Raw genomic sequence first — 23,759 nt, forward strand, 5'->3', positions numbered from 1 at the left:
ACAGGAAAAAAATTGAGTAATAGGCAATGTTTTCAAAAAATACAAAAGACACACAGAGTAGACAAAAAGAAAACGTTTGTTTTAGAAAGAAAAAAAAACACGTTTCGGGTACAAGAAGTGCTGAGCACGCACATTGATTGCGTCACACGAAACACTCGACACAGGTTGAATGTACATATGTATGTATGTATGTATTTATGTATACCATAAACGAACTAATTCAAGGCTGACCGGCCTTTGCACCGTTCTGATTTGATGACAAAGTCTACTTCGAACAGTGGATCGACTTACAAAAAAACCAGGTGTTTCTTTCGACCACATGCAACATTCCAAGCGAAGCACAATTTGTCGGGGAGCTACAAAAAATAAAGTTAAAAAAAAAAACAAACAGGCGATCGAGTGTTAACTACCACTTCCGGTCTGTAGATCATCATCATCAGTATGTTACTCAACCATAAACTAAAACTCATGCATATACATACTAATAAAGCCGAAAACACATTCAAATGAACGGAACGGCACGTCTTCATGACGTCCAGTCAAGAATGGGCGTTTTTATTTCAAATTTCGACAAGTTCCTCCTCCATTTCTTCGAATATGTGGTTAGCCGTTATCAATCACTGTCAAGCTTATATCAATTCTAGGACAAAATATCACCGAAAACACTCCAGGGGGTGAGAGTAAAAAACCACATGCCGCGTGCCTCTCTGTGTTTTCACCCTTAATGGTAGTACATGCTTTTCAGCGTTCGATACTAGATATCCACAATCGAATAAAAATCATTCAATTTTCTCGATAATTATGTATATTGTACGTCTATGGCAAGATGCGAATAGTTATAAAATCATATACGTATGTACATAGATGCAGTGGCGTAGGTACCTCATAGCAAAGTCATAGCAAAGAGAGCCCAGCTTGACAGGAGACCAAATTTACATATATCTAGATTGGTATACTCAATATAATTTAACATTGTCAAAAATATCAAAATATCGAATGTAAGAAAAGTTTCTCGAGTTATACACTTATACGTATATAATATTATTTTGCTTCACATTTCTTTTATATTTCATTTTAATTTTTTTTTTCTTTTTCTTTCTCTATTTCCAACATGTAAAATGGTCAATTTTTTCTTGACCGTAAAATAAAATAAATAAATAAATATACTAACGCGTCACTGTGACCAGACATGTAAGCATAATACAAATACCATATATGTATAATATCAAAAAATTTGCGAGACATCTATGATATATGTAATATTTTTCTGGAAAATTATATTCAAATAGTGGGTAGGGTGGCTTTTTCCAATTTGATCGAGGAACCGCTTCAACAATTAATTCAGACAAATTAGCAAACTCTGATAGAAAACGATCGACTTGGAGTCACAAATATCCAAATCTGACCAATAGCATTAAAGATTACACTGATAATAAATTCTTTTGAATCGCGGTCAGCTCACGGGATCGAACCCGGCGACCTCTTGGTGATTAGTATCAACGCAACCACCGAGCCATGCTGCTGGTATCTTATATTTTTATTATAGCTTGTACCGTTTGAGACCATAAAAGGCCATTTGGGTTCAAATTAGATAATTAATCACTTAACGCTATTATTAAAAAAGTCTCATCATAAAATTTTGCAAACCATAAATCGAGAAAGATGAATTTTTAAAATCGGTAAGTTAAGTTTAATTTATTTTTTTATTAGAATTATTATACATAATCCTATGTAAATACAAACAATTTGAATTATTTCATCTTATATTTTTAAAAATCAGGCTAAGGGGGGGGAGTGAGGGCCTTGGATAAATTTTGCATGAGGGTCCAAAATTTCCAGCTACGCCACTGCATAGATGTTTAGATTTTGCCAATTTACCTAACCTCAAATCGTTAGTATAAATATAAGAAGCGTATGAAGATAACTACTAACCATACTAACAAGTTACTCGAATTCCACACCTACATATGTATATGTATATCTAACACACTTGATCCGATCCAATAGAATAGGTGTGGGAGAATACTCCTTTAAACTCTCAATAAATAAGTGCTAAATTAAATGTTATGACGGTTCTCCTCCTTCTCTCACAAATTCTTGTTTGTTGTAAGCATTATTGCTTGCTATTTTTTTTTTGTATGACATTACACTGCTACATTGCGAATAGCAGTGTACATAATTAACAACAAACATATTTACATCTGTAAAAGCTTGACCATATTATTAAAGTCACTTAAAATATATACTTGTGTATAAGTGTTTTTACACGGCTTCGCTCGGTGTTTGTAATATAGACAGCTTAATAAACATGGCAAAACAATCTAATAGTAAACATTCTTTTATTTTTTTTATTAAATTGAATTGAATCGAAAAAAAATATATATTCGACGATATCGATGTCGTCGTTATAGAAACTTTAATTTGTTTTCGATGTTCCCAACAAACCTTTAAACCTTACATACATACCAGTGGCGTGCGGTGAAATTCTCTCTCTTTTTGTCGTACAGCCTTACTTAACGGGCGCAAGCAGGATATAAGAGGAACAGGCTGTTCCCCTTGTATCCTGCTCACGCACATTAAGTAAGGCTGTACGACAAAAAGAGAGATAATTTTACCGCACGCCACTGATAAATACATACAAAGTCTCTTTCGAAATTTTAAATATATTACAATGCCACAATAACGCATGCAATTCCCGTTCTCGTTCCCGTTCCCATTTGTCAATAAAACGCAGGCAGTCAACACATTTGAAATTATTCAATTGTTTGTTTATTTTACCGAAACAACGCAGGTCGCGACGCGAAAACATTTGAAATTATTACGTTGCAATGCCACTCATTCCCGTTTCCTTTCCCGTGTTTGGGCGATTTTTTTTCAAAGTGAACTTCCCGGACATGCATACAACAAATCCTGAAAATTCCATCGTAATCAGCCGAGTGGTTTAGGAGGCAAACAGACATTCATGCATATATTGTATATATCAAAATCCAAATTGAATTATCTTACAAACGCAATGCTTCTTCATACAAATATAAATAAAGTTAAAATAAAAAAAGACAACTTTTTCATCGAATTAGGCGGTTTTGAAAGGTCGACATTAAGGAAGAGAGCAAGTTGTCACGGAGACTGTCCCAAGAGATGTCCACGTGTGCCATTTCGGACTGGGGAGGAGAGTGCCGTGACCTGCCTTTAATTGCGCCATCAATTCGGCAGGAGGGCCTTCTCGGACGAAAGAGAGCAGAAAAGAGAAGATAAGCAACGACAGTAATCAGGGAAAATGGAAATTAATGGTTCAGCGTCCCGCTACGAGTCAAACGAGACAATAAGGAAACGGACTGCCGAAAAAACAAACACACTTTCGATCTAATCAAACTCATTACATCAAACGTTTGGCAAGTGTTACAATTGCAATGGTCGGACCTGCTGTTCACGTTCTGTTATACATACATATACATACATACATATGTAATACAGGGATGTCCACTAAACGAAAATACATAAATAAATATGTACTAGCATTAAAGTTACCCTCACTTTCTGGAATTCTAAGCCTTTCCCTCTTGAGACGTACCTACATATATGTACATATGTATGAATATATGTAGAATGAGCAAAAGTTTTTCAATGATATTGTTTCAAAAAATACTTACGAATTGTACCAATATAAACATTGTGACGTCTGTACGCAACAAACAGTGTGATGTCAACTGACAGAATGCGCATGTGCATTGCAGGTGTAACGTTTGTTCAAACAATCATCAATGTGACAAAATAAGCGTTTTATACGCATACATACGTACGAATAATATATAAATATTCTACATCGAAAAAATACGTAATAAGCCTAAAGACTAAAGGAGTTATTGGAATACCAAATAACGTCAAACTGCTTCCCATAAAATATTTATATAAAAATACTTACATATACGTGAGTAGGCGCCTCAGCTGGTAGAACTCAAGAGGTAATAAATAATACGTAGAGAAAATAAAATGATATATAAATAAAAATAGAGCTTAGTCAAAATTTATACTTAAGAGGGCTGTACACCCGAAATCTTAATTTTGTTACCGTTCCTTTCTTCGATATATATGTTGAGTGAATGCGACAATATATATATTGAGTGAATGCGACAGTTGCGCTTCGACTAGATAAAACGTATTTTAATTTGACACAATCGAGGTTTCGTATTCTCCTATTTTCTTCTCCAAAACTGGACCAATTTTTAAAAAAATTTCATCATCGGTTTGAGAAAGATACTTTCTGTGCATCTATCGGCGTATTTTTTTTTAAATCGACCGTTAAATAAGCACGCTGGACTCGTGGGTGTAAAAAAGAGGCGATTTTATAGATGTTTGGCGGCTCCTAGCTCCGATAAAAAATAATTAATCAAAAAAATAAAACGATAGATGCACCCCAATGATGGATATCCATAGCATATTAAAAAATAATTTCTCTAGTGCCATAATTGAGGAAGGGAGAAGTATAGTACTGTTGCGTAGGGGTGGGTGGAGGATCCAAGTAAAAAGCCAACAGTCGTTTCACAGCATATATTGATGATTAAGGAGATATACGCAGTGTCACTGCTAAGTCCAGAATGACTTATATCGCCTACGTACCGCCTTATAAAGGGTAGATCTCTCAGGACGCCTAATCTGTTTACCTGTTGTATAGTCACGTATTCGGATATGTATTTCCAAGACATTGGGTCTTCCCGTACCGATTCTGAGAAATAACTAATAACGGTCATTGTTTAGCCTAAATGCACTTAGAGTCCAGATATAATCTTTGGAAGTAAGTGCATGCATTTAGTTAATCCGATAACAGATATCCGTTGGTCTAAGTACAATTCGCTCAATCCACGGCGTACGTAACAGTACGTTTGTATGGACAAGGCGCTGCTGTCCAGCCCTCTTAATAATCAAATATAAAATAAAAACGAAGAACATTTACAATAAGCTATTGATTCGAAGGCAAAAATGTTGGTTTATGAAAAGGTTTCTATTTCGCTAATACATACATACATATGTATGTACCCATTCCTTTTCTGATCACTTATCCTTTAGGATCCTGACTACAGATCATTAGCAACAGACATCATCTCCAATTAATATATCTTACAGAACAATCACCTAGTACTTTTATTGCTTACAATTATTTATAAGAAGTAGTTAGAAGTCTTTTCGCATTATTCCAACTTATTGTACATAAGTTCATACACATGTATGTACATAGTTCCAAAGCCTAATTTTTTTAGTTGAAGATTTTCCATTATTTTCTCAATTCCAACCACCGGAATAAGTAATTATTCTATATTAATCGAAAGATACCTTAAGTTAAGTTCAATATATCTTATAGGGCAGCCCTTTATATAAGACGTGGGTGTCGTCGAACTCAGTACGACTAAATATTCATCATTCTTCGGTTGCGTTACAAAGCAATTCAGACATTTTCGGAGCGGATGTACAATTTGTTAGTGGAAAATTCGGGTCTGCGGAAGGGTCGTAAAGTGGAAATCGGGAAAATTTCGGTCAAATGTGCGTCGCGTTTTCCCATATCTCGGCGATGTTTGCGGCTCCTATCGCGTCGGATTTTATTCGGGACGTAAAATTCGCAAAGGACTGGCTATCTTTAGAGCCTTTTGGATTTAACCACCCCCTCAGAGATACTATTTTACTACCCCGCAGATAAATTTCAATTCGAATTAATTTTTTTGATAGGGTTCGACCGGCTGGACATGTTATAAATAAAACTTAGTGATTCAAAACAGCCTTACTCACTACATACAGTGGTTTCATTCAACTTTCAAAACAAATGGTGTCCAACAAATATATAAACACTAGTGCTGTGCCCACTGATATTTTAATGGAGGTCAACTGATGATCAATTTTAAATGAAATAAATAAAAAAATGATGATTTGTAATGCCGAAATAGGAAAAAAAAACACGAATTTTGGCGAAACGTATCTATGTACTACGCAAATCAATGGATGAGTATACCTACATATATACAAATTGATTGCAAGCAATTTTGTAAAATACTGTTTATTTGTCAGATAAGAGTCGATTGCTTACAACATACTTACATAATGTGTAATTCGCAAGTTTAATCAAATCACGGCCCACATAAATCAAATATATGTCAACATAAATAATCGCGCAGGGTTATCGACTCCGACAAATAAAAATAAACATGCATACACATGTATATATAAATATATACGAGAAAAGGCAAATCCGGACAGTGGCGGCTCGACGGCCCTGATTTATGGCGATGAAGAGTGATAATAATTTTATTATTAGTTCAGTGTGTGTGTGCGCGTTATGTAAGCAGTGTTGCGAGCACGTGCCGCCAATGGGCCCGATGGGGAATCGCGTGACGCTACTGAACTGGTCGAAGCCCCAAAACACAGTGCCGTGCTTGCAAACAAATGCATACATACTCGTATATGTTATGACGAATAAGTGGGCGCCCGCATACTGAAATATGTATACAAAATTTATCTATTATATATGTATGTAATACAATATTCCATTATCGAGTGAATTGTATCCCCGTAAATAGTTCATTAACGTTCCGTATTCAGGTCAATATACCCAACATTTGATTGTAATATGAAATTATGTATGGTAAACAAGCAGAAACATACCTGGGCTTCGAGCTGTTGAATATTGTGTGTATATTGGACTAAATTACAATTTTACAATGTTTAAACTCTGTAGGTATGCTATTTGTTGAACGAAAAGAAAACGAGTGAAAAAAAACAAAAAAATTGTTTTTCAATAATAAAAAAAACGATTCAATTTTTATTTCAAATTCTAAACTAAAATTCATCGTTCATTAATTACGCTGAGCGACAAAAAAAATTCATAGCGAAAACGAAACGAAAACTGAATTAGAATCCGACAATGATTTTTGCTGGTTTCCTCTCGCTTAATTAGATACATATGTATGTGGTTTCAAAAAAATCCCGATTTTTACATATTTTTGACTTTTGCAGTCTTTAAATCAAAATATAGTATAGTTGTGCCAAAAGTAAATATCATAATCAATATTCAGATGTTTTTTCTAGTGATTTTCATTTTTTTTATTGCTTTAAAATACATATAATTACATATCTAGCGAATTTTTCAACTCAAAAATTTCTTTAGACATTTTTTCCCGTAATATTCTGAGTTATTTCGCTATCTTAGTGCTTTATCACGTTTAAAAGGATTAGAAATTTATCGTATTTTTTCCCTGTCAACTCTTCAACTCTTAACGTTCGGATAAAAAAAATTAAATTGAAAACCAATATTTGTAAACAAAGTGAAATATAAAATTGGCCCAATGGATACATATGTACATATAGTTTAGACTTTTAGAAAGATATTATATTTTTGACTTTTAAAATTCGATCGATAATTAACTAAACGTATTTTAAAGCAATAAAAAATCACAATCGATATAAAAAATATCTGACTATTGATTAAAATACTCACTATTGGTACAGCAATACTAGATTTTGAGTTTAAGTCTGCAAAAGCCAATCTTTAAAAACTGAGCATTTTTTTCAAACAATCATATCGTATTGTTTAAACGAGAGGAAACAAAAATCACTGTCATATTCAAATTTAGTGGGTCAAACTTAGTAAAAATTGATTGGTCTCCGCTCCGGTAGGTAAAAATGTGATTTTTTTTGTTACTCAGTGAAAGTAAACTTTGAAGGACGGAGCGTCGAGATCGAACGAGTGTCCCTAACCGGGGTTAATTAAGACCCCAGTATTTTTAATCAAAACACAGCTTTTCTCAATACAAATGGGTTCAATATATACTGCATGACTCAGTAGCCACGCGCCAAAAGCGACGAAAACAATAGCTTACGAAAATATAACTGTCTCTTTCTCTCGCATTGATTCATCAATCAACAAGAATATGCAAGCGAACAGTCAAATACATCACTTATCGCTACCGCCTTTAAATCATACTTTGGAACGTAGAAATGTATAAATGTATTTTTTACGATGTACCCCTTTGTTAAATCATACAAAATTTATTAAAATAAATTTATTGTAGTTTATTGTAGGAATACAAGAAATATTGAGTGTATAGCTTTTAAAACCACAGTTATTACGAAAAACGTAAAAATTTGGGCACTTGCATACCCCACTTCGGTGAGGGAGGGTTAATATAAAAAAAGTTATTTTATATTATATACCTATACCTATGTACGTAATATTAAATCACATACAATATGCTATAAATACGCAATGCTGTTGTTCATTGTAAATAATGTTTCAAGGAATAAAAAAACAGCAAGTACGCAAGCACATTAAAAATAAAGCAAAAAGGTTTTAGTTCGATTGGGAATCTCTAGTTCTCGCTGGTTACATATGTATGTACATACGGAGATTACATGTTTCAAAATGAAATGACATAGGCAAATAGAGACAAGGGCTCGAGAAAACATCCCAAGGGAACGTAGAAAGAAAAGTAGACAATCGGTAGGCAACCACTTTAAAGGAACCATTATGGTTGCGGCATCATTCGAACAATCCATTCAAATGGGCAAACGTACATTGTATGTAGAAAGCAAAACAAAGTACATATGTGTTATACATATGTGTGTAAGCCCGCAGGGCAAACCGAGGAATATTAGTAGAAGCAATTATATTGGGTATAGTATGCTTGTGCCTAAATCTAGTGGGTTATTTACTTACGTACAAATATCTATGCTGCCTTTCTACATAGAAACAAAATCGTGCCGTATTATTGTTTAACAATATAACACAATCAACTAAAATGCTCGTCAACAGTACATATGTATGTACATAGATACATTTGCATATTGTGTTTGCTCTACATTAGTATGCAAAAGAGGTCTAAAATCGGTTAGGACCTTGAGGAATGAAAAACGTGAAGACAGAACGAAAATTAGAATAAGCTATATTTAATATTTATATCTACATATGTTGGCGTTGAGGTCTAATACAGCGATCAGCTTATTTGGGCAATAACCATTCTGTAAACACCAAATTAGGATACGTTGGGTACAATATGGAACGATTGGCACATAACACAACGGAAACAATGTATGTACATACGTACATCATTTTATGATATGTATGTATGGATAGAAAAAATAATATACAAGAGTATTCTTTATACATACATACATACATTGCTTAGTCTTCTTTTGAATAGAAGATTTTTCCTTGTTTAATTTGTATACAAGCATAAAATAAGAATTCTTTTGGGTAGATTGTAGGGGAGAAAAGACAAAATCATATTCAAAAGCATAAATTAATACAGTACATGATCTTTCAATGTGTTCTTTTGTCAAGGCCTGTACGCAACATCATTTTGGTTTTTCTTTCATACGAGATACCCAGAAGAATTTAATTATTAATGAGGAAAAATCTTAAAAGGCGCAAACACACTGAATCGTACGGCATGCACGTGCTCGTGGTTTCCAGGTGGGAAGGGCGTTTCTTCAAGTCAGTGTTAATTCGTACGATCTTATTATTTCAACAAGTTTCTCTTACATTTCTTCAAATATGGGAATCACTGCTATCGATTACTACCAAACTTTTGTCAAATACAAGGATACAATATGACCAAAAACACTGTAGACGGTGAGTTTTGGGAAGATCGCGACGGCACAGACTAAGCATGCCAGCGTTTGTCATTTTATTTATTTATCTCCTAGTGCCTTATCCGTTACCGGACGTTATTAATCATGTTTCCAATGATGACTTTGTTGACTGCCGCCCGGAACAGTGCAAGTGGTATTTTGGTTGAACCACTGCCTCAGGTTTTTCAGCCAGGACGTCTTTCTTTTTCCGGGGCCTCTCCTTTCGCAGATCATTCCTTGAATAATGAAATGCAGGAGTTGGTATGTCTCGGGATGTCGCATTACGTGACCAAAGTATTCAAGTTTTCGACTCTTGATGGTCTTGGCGATTTCATTTGGTTTTTTTTTGCATGTGCAAAGCTATCTGAAAAATAGAAAACAGCTCCCGAACTTTCGAACAATGCTGCCAAGTTTCATCATAAAGTCAAATTGATTCTGCCATAGACTCAACATCAAATGAAAATAAACTCACGATTGATCCTTTCATCTTTTAAATCCAACACGCATTTGACCTATTTGATAATGTTTGGAACTAAAAACAGTCTGCAATTTTGTGAATTCCCACTATAAAATCGCTATAGGGAGGTGGGTACACCTGACCAAGTCGACCAGAGTACACGTTTACATGCAAATATGGGATTAATGTCTTAAGAGTACCCATCACTGTCGAACCCAATTAAAAATGCTATGCCTAGTATTGCTGTCTAGTCAATCACTTTGGAGACATGTCCCGAAGTAAGAATCTTGAGGTATACATGTTCTGGGTTTACGTGGGTGAGTTTCAACTAGCATACAAATTAGACACACTTAATTCCTCCAAGATTTAGATTGAGCCCACATCTTTCACAGTTCAAACGAACCCTCGATAAGGACAGCCCGCATCGTTAGAACGACAGAGCAGCATCTCAACGTCAGAAAAGAAATATAGATCTCAGCTAGATAGAAAGCCAGTTCTGGTATGATTCGTTGGCACCACGGCAGCAGTTTGGCCTCAATACCAGTCACGTCACACCGGCTTCCACGGCTCGGGCTACTTTCCGCACTGGCACCATCTTGGATCGGTGTCAGTGGTCTACCACTACTACAAGTCGTTTCCACCACCATCTATTCCGAAACTGTTCGTGAACTAAAACCAACGGGTCATTCGACTCCCATCCGATCTTGAGATTGCGCAACTGTAAAAAAAATCATGTTACACCTCCAGGTTGAATTACACCACCGGGTAATTCCAGACGATCGCAGATCTCATTTCGGACGTGTGACGTTTGCAAATTCAAGAAGTAACACCTGGTTCCGAGTGAGGAAAATGTGGGTCACCAGAGGTGGGAGATCGAACAGAGTGGCGAGACGAAACGATGACACCCAAACATGTCGTAAAAATGTAGACGATTGCCACACCAGATCATATGTTACATATATAGGAGGTCATGCCTCGAACGTCCTCGTGACGTTTTATGACACTTAAGTTGTAATATGAATTTACAACGGCCAAGGCAATTGTTTGAGATGTGATTGTAGTTTAACCCTTTGAATGCTGACATAGCCGTGAAAAACGCCGATAGGCGTTGTATTTTGAGCACGTGCAAAGTAAACAAGAATACTACCCGCTAAGCCTTTCCGGTAGGATTGAAAAAAATATAGTGAAAAAAGAAAAAGTTATAGGCGTTTAAAAAATTAAAATCTAACATAGCGAGATAAATAATCCGGCAATGTAGACAATAGACGTCACCGAGAAAGATAATGGAGTATTTTCAAACGTGTCTATTACGATTATTTTTCACCATCGTAATGGCGGACTTGATTTCCACATATATTGATGACCAAACCGAGCAAAATGGCGAAGTTTGAAAACGATCGGATAAGAACTCAAATTTTGTCAGACGAAATCAGACGTAAAAATTGAAAGCGAAGAAGAGGCTAGTAATAAAAAAAATGCATTTAACATGTGTAATCCATGTCATTCATTTGCTAACATTTATAAAGATTCGTTTAAATCGGAATATCTGAATTTATAACCATAGCAGAATTACCCGATGGAAATCCCTAACTGTTGAGTATTTTAGATTGTGGCTTGGCGTTTAGATTGTGAACATTACATTTAAACAACAATGAAGAAGATGGAACTGGTTTTGGAAAATAAATTCATTAATAGACTTACTTTGTTTATTTTCTATTGTTGCAAGATATATTAGAGTCTAAACACACCTTTACAAAAACTCGAAATCCTCAACGGTAGTTATCTAGAGTTTGTTTGGATTAGTTACAATTTTTATACCTGTTTTCTATTGGATTTCTAAATAATTCTAGTTGGAAATGTTAGCGAAATTTTCAGCGTGGCGGGCTTTCAACAGAAAAGACGTCAGCACTCAATGGGTTAAACACACTAAACAAGAGCAATGAATAGCTTCTTTGAATCGATGCGGGTGATTTAACTGATACTTTGGTAACTATCATTACCTCGAGTATTCGACCAAAACAAAAAAGAAAGATTTAAATGTCGATCCGTCTCTCGTGGGTTTGTCGTAACCCAAAACTAGAGGCCAAGTATCCTGCCAGAGACTAATCTGTCGCTAAATCTCTCTGTGAAAGCTCATCTTTACATTTATAAGTAGCGTGAAATAATCTGCAAGTTAATAGGTTGACTTTGGGGATGGTTATGATTAAAATTCTCAGCGGAAAATGAGCCGTCAAATGAGCTCAATCTCAAATTCAAAGGGTAAACAAGGAAGAAGAGCAATATTAGACGAGTGAATGTGTATTACGTCAACTGTTAAAGGGTTAATTACAATTTTTGATGTGATGAAACTCAGTTTGGCCGTAATTCCTACTCAATTTCAACTCGGTAATTGCGAATAGCCTCTATCGTTTGTTGATCAGCGGTCTACAACCTGTATCTAATGAAGTGCCGAAAAGCGTGCCGCTTAAAGTTGGGAGATGAAAGTTTATCTTCCGTGAAATTCATATTTGTACGTTAAAGTAAACACATATTTGTACGTTAAAGTAAATTAGATATTTTTACATATGTACACAATCAGGCATCATCCGAGTATATAAAGAGTACAATTGCTAATGTCTAAAAAGTTGATATAAGCAAGTAAATAATGATTATTATCGAATTATATCATATTGAATGACTATTGAAAAACAGCGAATTTGGTAAAATTATTTAAACAACAAAAAAATAGTTAAAAACACGACGTGTGTTTTATTTTTCTAAAATAATCATATATTCTTCTGAAAATTTACTTCACAGTATTTCAAACATACATATTTACATATATGTAGGTATACGAAAAAATATACAAAAATAAAATTACGGAATCCCCCCCCCCCCTCCGTTATTGAAAATAGCCAACCATTTAAATATTATAGCTTTGCCAATGAAAAATTATGATACACGTATGAAATAATATAATAATTAAAAAAATTGGAAATATTGAATTGATCTCTTATTTTTTTTATAAATTAGCTATCCATTTATATACATATGTATATAACAGTAGTATAGCTCGGTGATTGCGATAATGCTAACCACCAAGAAGTCCCCACTTCAAGCCCTAGTTTGATCTCAATTTTAAAGAATTCATTATTTAGTATTTCAGCAGTGCTGCTGGTCAGCCTTGGATATTTGTGACTCCAAGTTCATTATTTCCTATTAGAGTGCCAATTTATATGATTTAATTGTTGAAATGGTTTCTTAACAAATTGCCAACCAACCTACATATCTACTATTTGAATATAATTTCAAATTTATATATGTACAAAATAGGTGTTATATTTGAAAAATATGTAATGGAAAAAAAAGAATCAATTAATAAAAAAAAAATTATTTCGATAAAATTGAAGTATACGCTTCTCCGCTCAATAGTTCTTAAATAATAAATAATCTTTTCACAGATTCATAAACTGCAATAAAAATAAGAAAATATTAGGTTTTGTACAAATTCTGCTTCTTTTTCGGTTAACTCTGAAATACAGCAGTAATCTTTCCTTTCAAGTTCTTATGAATTTAACCTTCAATGATTTTTTACAACTTATTATTCGATAGTAGGCAACCCACCTAAGGCTCACGACCCGTAGGTTTGAGAATCCGTCACATAATATAATACATACGTACACACACGCTATAAAAATAATATATTATATAATATTAAAGATAACGGACCATATCCTATCGAAGAAAAACAATACTATTCCAATAAAAATACGAAGAGACACACATTTGTGAATTTCAGCGAGCATTTCCAGATTTATAGTCCGATTTTCGACTTTTGTACATCACAAATCAAGCAGAAGTCCAGTTATTGTTTAACAGTAAATTCGCCGAAATCGTAGAATAATAACATAAATACGTAGAAAAACAAAACGGCAGCTTTGTGTAGTGAGTTTCTGACCTAGTTGGGCGATCGATTAGCCAGTTCATAAATATGCAACGCTACAGTACATAGAGGCGATCTCGCTTATTTTTCGCAGTTGATACAGTATTTTAACTTTCTCTCGACTTATTTATTTATTATTTATTATTCGGATACGTGTGTGTGTACACGACACAAACAACGTTCGCTTTTCCATTTTTATTCATGCGCGACCCAAAAATTAATATGCTAATGGAGAGCATCGATCGATTTTGCTTGTACAATTTTATCATATGTATGATACGGTTTCGAAAATGCTACACTTTTTTACTTGAACGAGCAATTCTTGTCGTTTGGTCCATTACGTGGGGCGATAACGATGTGATTATAATCGCTGCGACCTTCATATTCATCAATGGAGTGATCCGACTTATCAAAAACCGGCATGACTCAGTCAACAGTAAAAAAAATTAACCACCATCGCAAAGTTAACCTAAGCTTTGAGTCAGCTTGACTTGCAAAGCCACACTGCTTTTGAAGTTTACCGCTCAAATCGTTTATAATGGATATAAAATCCTGTGAGCTGTTTTTGAAAGGAGTTAGAATAAATCCATAGCCCACGGTGATTACACTGTTCGACAAATGACGACTTTTTTTTGGTTCAGAGACGAGATATGACTTTTATTATAGATCTATGCCCAGTGAACACGAATCTCGTAATAAAAAATGTTGATTGGCTCGAGATTCGGGGATATATGGATGTGTTTTTTAAATCGTGCGATTTTTCTATATCTTGGTGTTGTTCGGTCGATGTCTCAAAATCTGTCAATTTCCTGTTCAAAATTAATATTGGAATCTATAGTCAGGTATTTTATCTTTCATTTGTAGTACTTTTCAGCTTTCAAATCTCTCTAAGTAGTCGTCCAGATCAAATCAAAAGTCAAAAGAACGTATTTTCACTTGGGATTTTTCCCACTGTTAATACTATTTTATATTTAGTATTTTCTATTGAAACATGTTTATTAGAATAGTGTTCTGGCCACACTATTTTTGGTTTTCTTTTAAAAGGGTTAATTGGAAGTGTGCTGAATTTTAAATCGGTAAAAATGCGAGCCAAAAACTCGTACTAGTCAAGAATAGACTAGCGGTTAGCATATAATGCTTTGAACAGAGTAGTCACGGGTTCAAATCCCACTGGTTTCTGCTGGCCAGACCTTGTATTTGTGACTCCACGTCGATGTTTCCAATCTACAGAATGATTTATGGTAACATTTGTAAATTTGCAGCATTTTATACAATTCGGCGAAATTCGAGATTGCTGAAAACTCGAGATTCTGCGAGAAAATGGGTAAGGTTGCCAATTTGTTGGAACCGTTTCAATTAAAATCGGATAAATTGGCAAACTCTGATAGGAAACAATCGACTTGGAGTCACAATTATGTATTGAAGTCTGACCTGTCAGTATTACATGAATTTCAATTGAGGTCAACCCAGGGCTTTAGCTAGGGAACTTCTTGGTGGTTAGAATTAACGCAACCATTGAGCTATATTGCTGGTTGTAAGTTAGACAAATTGGCAAACCCTAATAGAAGACGGCCAATTTGAATCCAATCGTGCGCGGACTTTTGGCCGAATGGACACTTGACCAACGGACGCTTGGCCGAACGAACATTTGGCTGATTTTTAGTTCGTTTTCGATTTTATATCATTACATACAAAACTTACGCGGCCCAAGCCTCTTAGTAATATATTTAATTACATTAGTTTAAGCCGGGATCATAATTTTGATTGAAATCCCAATCATTGAAATCTTTTTGATTGAAATCCTAATCATGAAATCCCACGCAGTTTTTATATTACTAGTTTATACTGTCGTACATTTGTTTTTGAAATATTGTTTAAATTGCCTTTTCATTTTATTTTATAATTATTTTTTATATTTTAGTACATTAAGTTTTTTATAAACATTTATTTTTATATATTGCCTTAATTTAAAGTTTTTGAATTCAATTATCTCCCAAACCGCCAACCGAATCGGACTGAAATTTTTTTTACATGTAATAGAAATTATAAATTTTATACCCTAATATATACATACATACATAGCATTTTACCTGAACCGGAAGTAGTACTTTTACTCTAGAGAATCGAGGATTTTTTATATTTTTCTCAGAAACCTGTTGGTTCATTGAACTAAAATTTCATATCTAGAAGTTTAAGCTTGATTTTTGATTCCGGGATTTAAACCCACAATTTCTCTAGTGATAACCGCTCAATTAACCAGCGACTATGCAACGTTTCGTAACACGTTCAGCCGCATAAATACAATTCACTTCAGCCTAAAAATAATTTACAACACACCCATATATACTAACTTGTACCCATATATAAAACTGCATGTCATAAATAATATTCCGTTTGTTACAGACATTACTAACAAACTAACCAGTAGATTCTATGACAGAATCACTAATAACCATACTAACACACTTGTGAAGAGTCTCGGTGATTACAACAAAATGTCTATACCCTTCAGGTATAGCACACAGATTACCTAAACACAATCTGCTCTAGACATTGAAGTATAATGTTGTGGCAACTTTTTGTGGCAACATTTTTAGGGGCTGAGAGCAATTCTATGCATACTACTTCAATGTAGATAAAGTAATAATTAGTTTTAAAAAAGAATACGGTGTACAGCCCTGTTTTTCAATGAGTGAGGCTGGTCCGAACATCTAGACGCACGTGCATATACAGATGTTCGGACTTTGTCGAACTAATACTACCACACAATTTCACTAGTAGAGCCTATTTCAAAGAGATCCTACTGCTACAGAGTTTAACAATCAACTGAGCAAAACAGCCGACATCTCCGTTTGCACGGAGTTTTTGTAGCAACATTTTTGGAAGCTAAGAGCGCTTCTACCCATTCTACTTCAATGGCTCTAGATCATCGACTTTAGAAAGTCTTTAATTAATATTACGTATTAGATGTATTATGAGCATTTATAAGAATTGTAAAAAGGTTTTTGAGCTCTTTTTCCTATTATGCTGTACATACATTAACATTAGAATTATATAATACTGTTACGTACGCCGCGGATTAAGCGAATAGAATCCCAGAGACTATGTGATCGTTCAAGGGTTATCTGTTATCGGGTTAACTATGTGAGTGCTTGCACTTACTTCCAGGATTATATCTGGACTCTAAGTGCATTTAGGCTAAACAATGACCGTTATTAGTTATTTCTCAGAATCGGTACGGGAAGACCCAATTTCGTGGAAATACATATCCGAATACGTGACTATACAACAGGTAAACAGATTAGGCCTCCTGAGAGATCTACCCTTTATAAGGCGGTACGTAGGCGATATCATGTCATTCTGGACTTAGCAGTGACACTGCGTGTATCTCCTTAATCATCAATAAATGCTGTGAAACGACTGTTGGCCTTTTACTTGGATCCTCCACCCACCCCTACGCAACAATACTATGATTACTAACAAAATTAAATTAAAATTGTAAAATAGAAAATGATCAATAGATCAGTAGCTATTAAAATATATATAAGATGTATTGTTAACATAATTTAGTAATAATAAAAAACATTTAAAAATCAAACTCTAGCGCGCCTCGTAAAATTCACATTCACAACAGTTCAAGTTACAACCACAGCCATTGGATAAAGGTTTGGTGTCAACCAAATTCTCCCAACAGAAACAAACATGCATATCTCGATTCACAAGACTTTTCTGACCTATCCAACAAACCAACGAGTATCATGCTATGTATATATACATATATACAATTGGACAACGAGCACCGAACTGCACACGCAAATGAACACATCATCGTGTCCTGGTGTGCATACACACTTCAACGATTTTTTACGACCGAAAGTGTGCGGCATCGGCTGCTACACGCGATTAGGGTCATTACACTGCAATCGAAGTCGGCATCGAAAGGGTTAAGTGCGCCGTAGTATGTAGAGCCGTGACGTGACGCGACGCAAAGGCCGTCCGTTCCTAATAGACGAGTTCGCCTTGAACCCGACTTCACTCAAAATATAACAACTTTTTTTTTTACCTACGCTCACACTAAATAAAATAAAAAATAAAAATAACGACACGTCTGCCAATATTGTATGTATGTATTATAGACATACATTGTTATCTAACATTTGTTTTGCGTAACGTTTGGCCCGATCGGTCGCTTTTATATTTACGGCCGGACAGTCAGTCGTTTGACTTGACACGTGTACTCATTCACACTGACAGTGGCTTAGTTTCGGATTATCGGTGAAACGTGGAGGGAGGGTCATTCAGGTGCCATTGTGTTGAATATTGACCGTGAAATCGCATTTTGGTCATTGCGAATATCCTGCGTTTACCGAATGTGAAGTCATAATAAATTATTGTAATTTTACATGTGGGTGTTGCGCAACGGATGGATTTAGCTGTGGGACAAAAAAAGCAATTTATATATCAATAGTGTTAAAAAATGGCAATTTCATCGATAAACCAAAGCACAAACAGATAAAACTGGAGGCATGAGGGAATTTGGCTGTCAAGAGCGGATCTCCATGCCATTGAGGGTCGGTAAGGGTTCTGCGACAACTGGCTCACGGACCTTTCATTCAACGGCGTTACGCGCACAAAATGACTGTATTGACAGGAAGATGACTAGTTTCATATTTTGCATGAAACTAGACTTTGCACTCTTACTGACGGTGTCACGACAACTGGCTCACGGACCTTTCACTCAACGGCTTTACGCGCACAAAATTTCAATCACGCGACAACTGGCTCACAACAGCTATTTTGACAAATCTGCAGATTTTAAAAATCCTTTATTTAGTTTGAAGTACCAAAGGCTTGTTTTCGATCAAATACTGATACCACCAGTATCGGTACTTTCGGTAATGCCCGTCGGTAAGAGTGCACGTGTACATGCAAAATATGAAACTAGTCATCTTCCTGTCAATACAGTTGTATAATACAACGCAAACATAGGGAGAAAGTCATTCGTTTAACATCATCTATTTAACACGAATATTTAAGTCTTCACTATTAAAAGAAAACATAATAAAAAGCATAATGAAAACCTCTGTTTGTACCCTAAAGCTGAAAACGCACTGAAAGGAACGGCACGGCACGTCTTCGTGGCTCCCAGTCAAGGAAGAGCGTTCCCAGTTCATTTTTAATTCGTACGATATTATTATTTTGCCAAATTTCTCCTATATTTCTTCAAATATGGGAATTCATCGTTATCGATCATTGTCAAGCCACGAAGTGGTCAATATACCATCCATACAATAATAAAATATCACCGAAAACACTAAAGGGGGTAATTTTTGGAACAGGTTGCCGCAAGAAAGACAAAAAACATGTGCATGTTTAAGAGTATCTAAAAAAAACACGTGCCGCGTGCCTCTCAGTGTGTTTTCGCCCTAATAATTTTTAATTTTAACTGATTTTATGTTAATAACCTATATTTTTATGATTTTTGAAATCAAACTCAATTCCAAATATATTATTTAGATGCAGGTGCTATTTAAAAGTTCGCTTAATATATCTTAATTTTTTTAAACTGCTTCAAAATAGAATTATAATAATAATAAAGGAAAACTTCTCACCAGAAACAACTTTTTGTATCATCATTAACAAAATTGAAACTAAATGGACATTGTACTAGCGTTTGCAAAACAAATGTACATATTTTATTTTATAAAGAATATATACAAATATATGTACATATTTTACGGGAAAATGACTCGAAAACCTCTAAAAGCTTTTTAAAATTAATGTACAGTTTTATAGACATACTTCATTTTGTTGACTCTTACTTTGAACATTAGTAATGCATTTGCACTCTTAAGTACCTATACAACTTCAGTAAAACTAACAGTGCTCTAAATAATAATCAGCAAAGATAGGATCAATCCACAAACCGTTACAAAAAAATATTGCACCCGTAAATACATAAAATTTAAAAAAAATCAACTGGACAGGACTGATGACGGGTAAAGCTAAGCCTGTACTTACATAATAAATTACTAAAAAAAATAGAGTTTATCACTTTATTCAACACGTATTTAGAAGTACAATTTAGAAATCTTGGTCTTTGAATCTTTTTTTCCATTCATACTTACAAAGTAACCGTGAAATTCCATTGAATGGAAGAGGAATTGCATCACGATGAACGAAGGGACAGCCATACAGACGAACATGACTAAGCAGAATGTCGTTCGTGCCTTTGGATGAGTAGAAAGTCGCCAATGGAATTGAAATAACGTGTGAACGTTGAACTGGAGTGCTTGACACCAAATCAATTGGAAAATTACCCGCTACTTCGAAGAAGTGCAACGCACAAGTGCTTAAATGCAGCAATAACAACTTTCATGTCTAAGACGCATGCTGAAGACTCATAAATACACAATCTATTTTGAAAAAAAAAAATCAAGCGAATACTGTTTTTGACATATTTTATTAAGGCCTTTTTGGCCGCAAGTCCATATCAAGAAAATAAGTTCCCAAAGATAAGGCAAGGCTTAAGAAATGAACGTTGATTATATACACATACGTATATGCGTACCTTCTATTATACATAAATACTAATGTGTTTCTTTGTCCAATATGCAAATCTACAGTTTTCAATTTAGAACTAATTCAAGGTACCCTGAGACCGGCCACGCTGGGCGAAATGCGGCAACACGGTGGGTGACTTTGTTGCGCGACCATATCAAATGTATGCAGTTGTATGGAGCGTGCCACACCAGGCAACTCGCCAGTTGTCCAAATCGTAGTCACCTGACCGGCAAGATCGGTTGCCGACATTGGGTCTGGTCACGATGATTTTATTAATTGAGCAACGTATAGCGTTGTATTGATGGGTGATTATTTGTGGGCGAGACGATTGACTTAGAGTCACAAATACCTATTTGTGACTCTAAGTCTGACCAGCAGTGTCACATTAATATGAATTAAGGTCAACCCAGGGCTTGAACTCGGGAACCTGTGGTTAACATTAACGCAATGACCGAGCTATACTGCTGGCTCCAAGTTAGACAAACTGGCCAACTCAGACAGAAGACGACCAGTTTGATAATAAGCTTGAAATATAAAAACAAATATTCGCTGTGCAAATCGACATTTTCAATTAAAAATCCTCAAGGGACGTTAAGATGAGTATCCAGATCGGAGTAAAATGCAACAACACAGAAATTCCTCGACCTACTCCACGCAGAGAGATCTATTGGTCAATTATTCGCGACATCTCATTGGCTGTTGAGCGCAGTGCGCTTATTGGCTGTTGAATCTCAATTTGAAATTAGCAAACTCTGACAGAAGACGGCCAGTTTGATAATAAGTTTTAAATATAAAAATAAATATTTGCTGTGCAAATCAACATAGTCAATTAAAAATCCTCAAACTTGGTATACTATAGTTGCGGGGACGTGAAGGTGAAATCCAGACCGGAGTAAAAGACGCAGTGAATGGTCTTAGAAGCAGTTTATTGCTGACGAATTCTACAGAAATTTCTCGACTTTATATACTTTACATGTACTCAACGCAGTGAGATCTATTGGTTAATTAGTGGCGACATCTCATTGGCTGCTGAGCGCATCGCGCTTATTGGCCGTTGAATCTCGATCGCCGATTGGACGACATGAACTCAAATTGAAAACATTATTTTAAAGTCAAGTACGGAATAAAATTCTATTGCAAACACGCAGTCCAACGTTGAAAGACCGCGGCCATTTCTGCGAAACAACCCCGGCGATTTATTTTTTTCTGCAAACAGTGGAGGAGTTTGGGTGGCCGAGTATTTTGCGTGTTTGGCACATTACCACCAGATCGATATGGTAATAGTGGGCAGTTCCAAAGAAGGACGCCGTCTCTGAGGACGTATTACGTCAACGGCACTAATGAACCACCAACCAGGTGAGTCCAATACCACCACCACTATAACAGCCATGGAGACCATAGTGGCCGATAGTGGCAGGTCAACGACACCGGCTCACGCACCCAACACCCAACACCCACCCACACCACCGATCGATCCACAATTAATCAATAAGTATTTACATACGAAATGAGGCCTAGTACTACACCATTCCATATGCGGCATAAAGTGCCTTACTGTGAAATTGAAAGTGTTTGTAGAAGTTTCATCGAGGAGTTGGTAATACGCCGTGATTGCGAGGATCAAACTTTTGGGGTTTAGGTAAGATGAACCGCGAGAACTTCAAGGAAAATACTTTGTAATATTATAGTACAATCAGATCTTAATTGCTTTTTAGAATCAGTAAGCTACAGTCGACCTACTGAAATATTTACTGCGCGATTTCCTAAAAATAAACTAGGCGTAGGTAATCTTTTTAAATTTATGTAACATTGATTATAGTGGTTGAAGCATCGTGGAAACTTTATACTTTTTTTTGTTTCAAGTTAAATATATTATTTAAATTACTCTTTGTGAAAATGTTGGGTCGTAGAAAAACGAATGAATATTCCAATAAATTTAAATAAAATAAAATTATTCAAATAAATTTAATAAAATGTTTAATTAGCCATGTTTACGTGGTTTAAATTAGAAACACCGAGCGAAGCCGGGTAAAAGCACTAGTTTAATATACATACATAAAATCAAATTTCTAAATTCCCAATTACATATGTAGGTAACAAAGGAATTGTAGACCAACAAATTGTGAGATAAGATAACAAGGAGAAGGGTTGGGAAATAGCCATAAGGTTATTTTCTATTTTACAAATAATGTTGGATCTGGTATTTAGGAGGAATAGGCGGTAGAGTAAAAGGAGACTCATTTAGCGATTTAAAACACTGTTTATTACTCGGAGAGCCACAACGATTTGTCACATTGCATGTTACCATGCATGCATGCCAACTTAATCATTCATACATGCGTTATTCTAGGTTAGAAAACTAAATTCCAGAATAATTTTAAGTTTCACATACTTACTGAATTAAAATATTAAAATTACATTACTGAATTAAAATATGAAATATTTTGATTTGATAATTTATTGAATTAAATACATTCAGCAAAATATTATATACACATATGTATACATATGTACATATATGTATGTATATATAAAATATACATAATTACGAATTTTGACAACATTTTTCATTTCCCCTATTTCTGACTTTGATCTTTGAAACTGGTTATATTTCGATATTCTGCCCTTTGCATCCTGCTCGCGCACACGCAATTAACGGCTTAGACACGCTGAATCGTACGGTACGGCTTGCCTACGTGGACTCCAGCTGTGATGGACGTATCCTCATGTCATTGTTAATTCGTACGATTTAATTATTTATACAAGTTTCTTCTACATTTCTTCAAATACGGGAATCGCCATCATCGATAACTATCAAACCTGTGTCAATACAATTATAAAATAACACCGAAAACATTCCAGGAGGTGAGTCTTGGCCTGGATTGCCATAGCATAGACCAGGCGTACTATATATTTGTGTATGCGCCCTAAAACTACATATGTATGTACATATGTGTGAACAGAATGCAAACTGTGTGCCATATTGCAAGCCACGTCTACGTAATCACAAAAGGACATGGTGTATTATATTCTATAAAATATATTCAAAGTAGAGTATACATTAAATATAAAATATGTATATAAAACAAAGAGGAGTTCTAAATAAATAGCACAATTCAAGTATATACACTTAACTTTAAGAAACCACTGAATTATGTATAGAGTATCTAGGCACACTATTCCATACAAAAACTGCCACAAATT

At 35.2% G+C, this 23,759-nt stretch overlaps 1 protein-coding gene and 1 long non-coding RNA gene across 2 annotated transcripts in view; both read right to left on the reverse strand.

Moving 5' to 3' along the window:
- The window catches only part of LOC143921505 (uncharacterized), a 233,634-nt gene that overhangs the window by 166,172 nt on the left and 43,703 nt on the right, over positions 1 to 23,759 (reverse strand). The gene's annotated exons all lie outside the window — the stretch shown is intronic.
- On the reverse strand, positions 1,107 to 6,509 carry LOC143921509 (uncharacterized). Its single transcript, XR_013261441.1, has 2 exons — positions 3,381 to 6,509; positions 1,107 to 1,166 (listed from the first exon to the last, which is right to left on the reverse strand). It is a non-coding gene; the product is annotated as an uncharacterized LOC143921509 (long non-coding RNA).

Source organism: Arctopsyche grandis, chromosome 13 (assembly GCF_051622035.1).
Source record: "Arctopsyche grandis isolate Sample6627 chromosome 13, ASM5162203v2, whole genome shotgun sequence".
Lineage (NCBI taxonomy): Eukaryota > Metazoa > Arthropoda > Insecta > Trichoptera > Hydropsychidae > Arctopsyche > Arctopsyche grandis.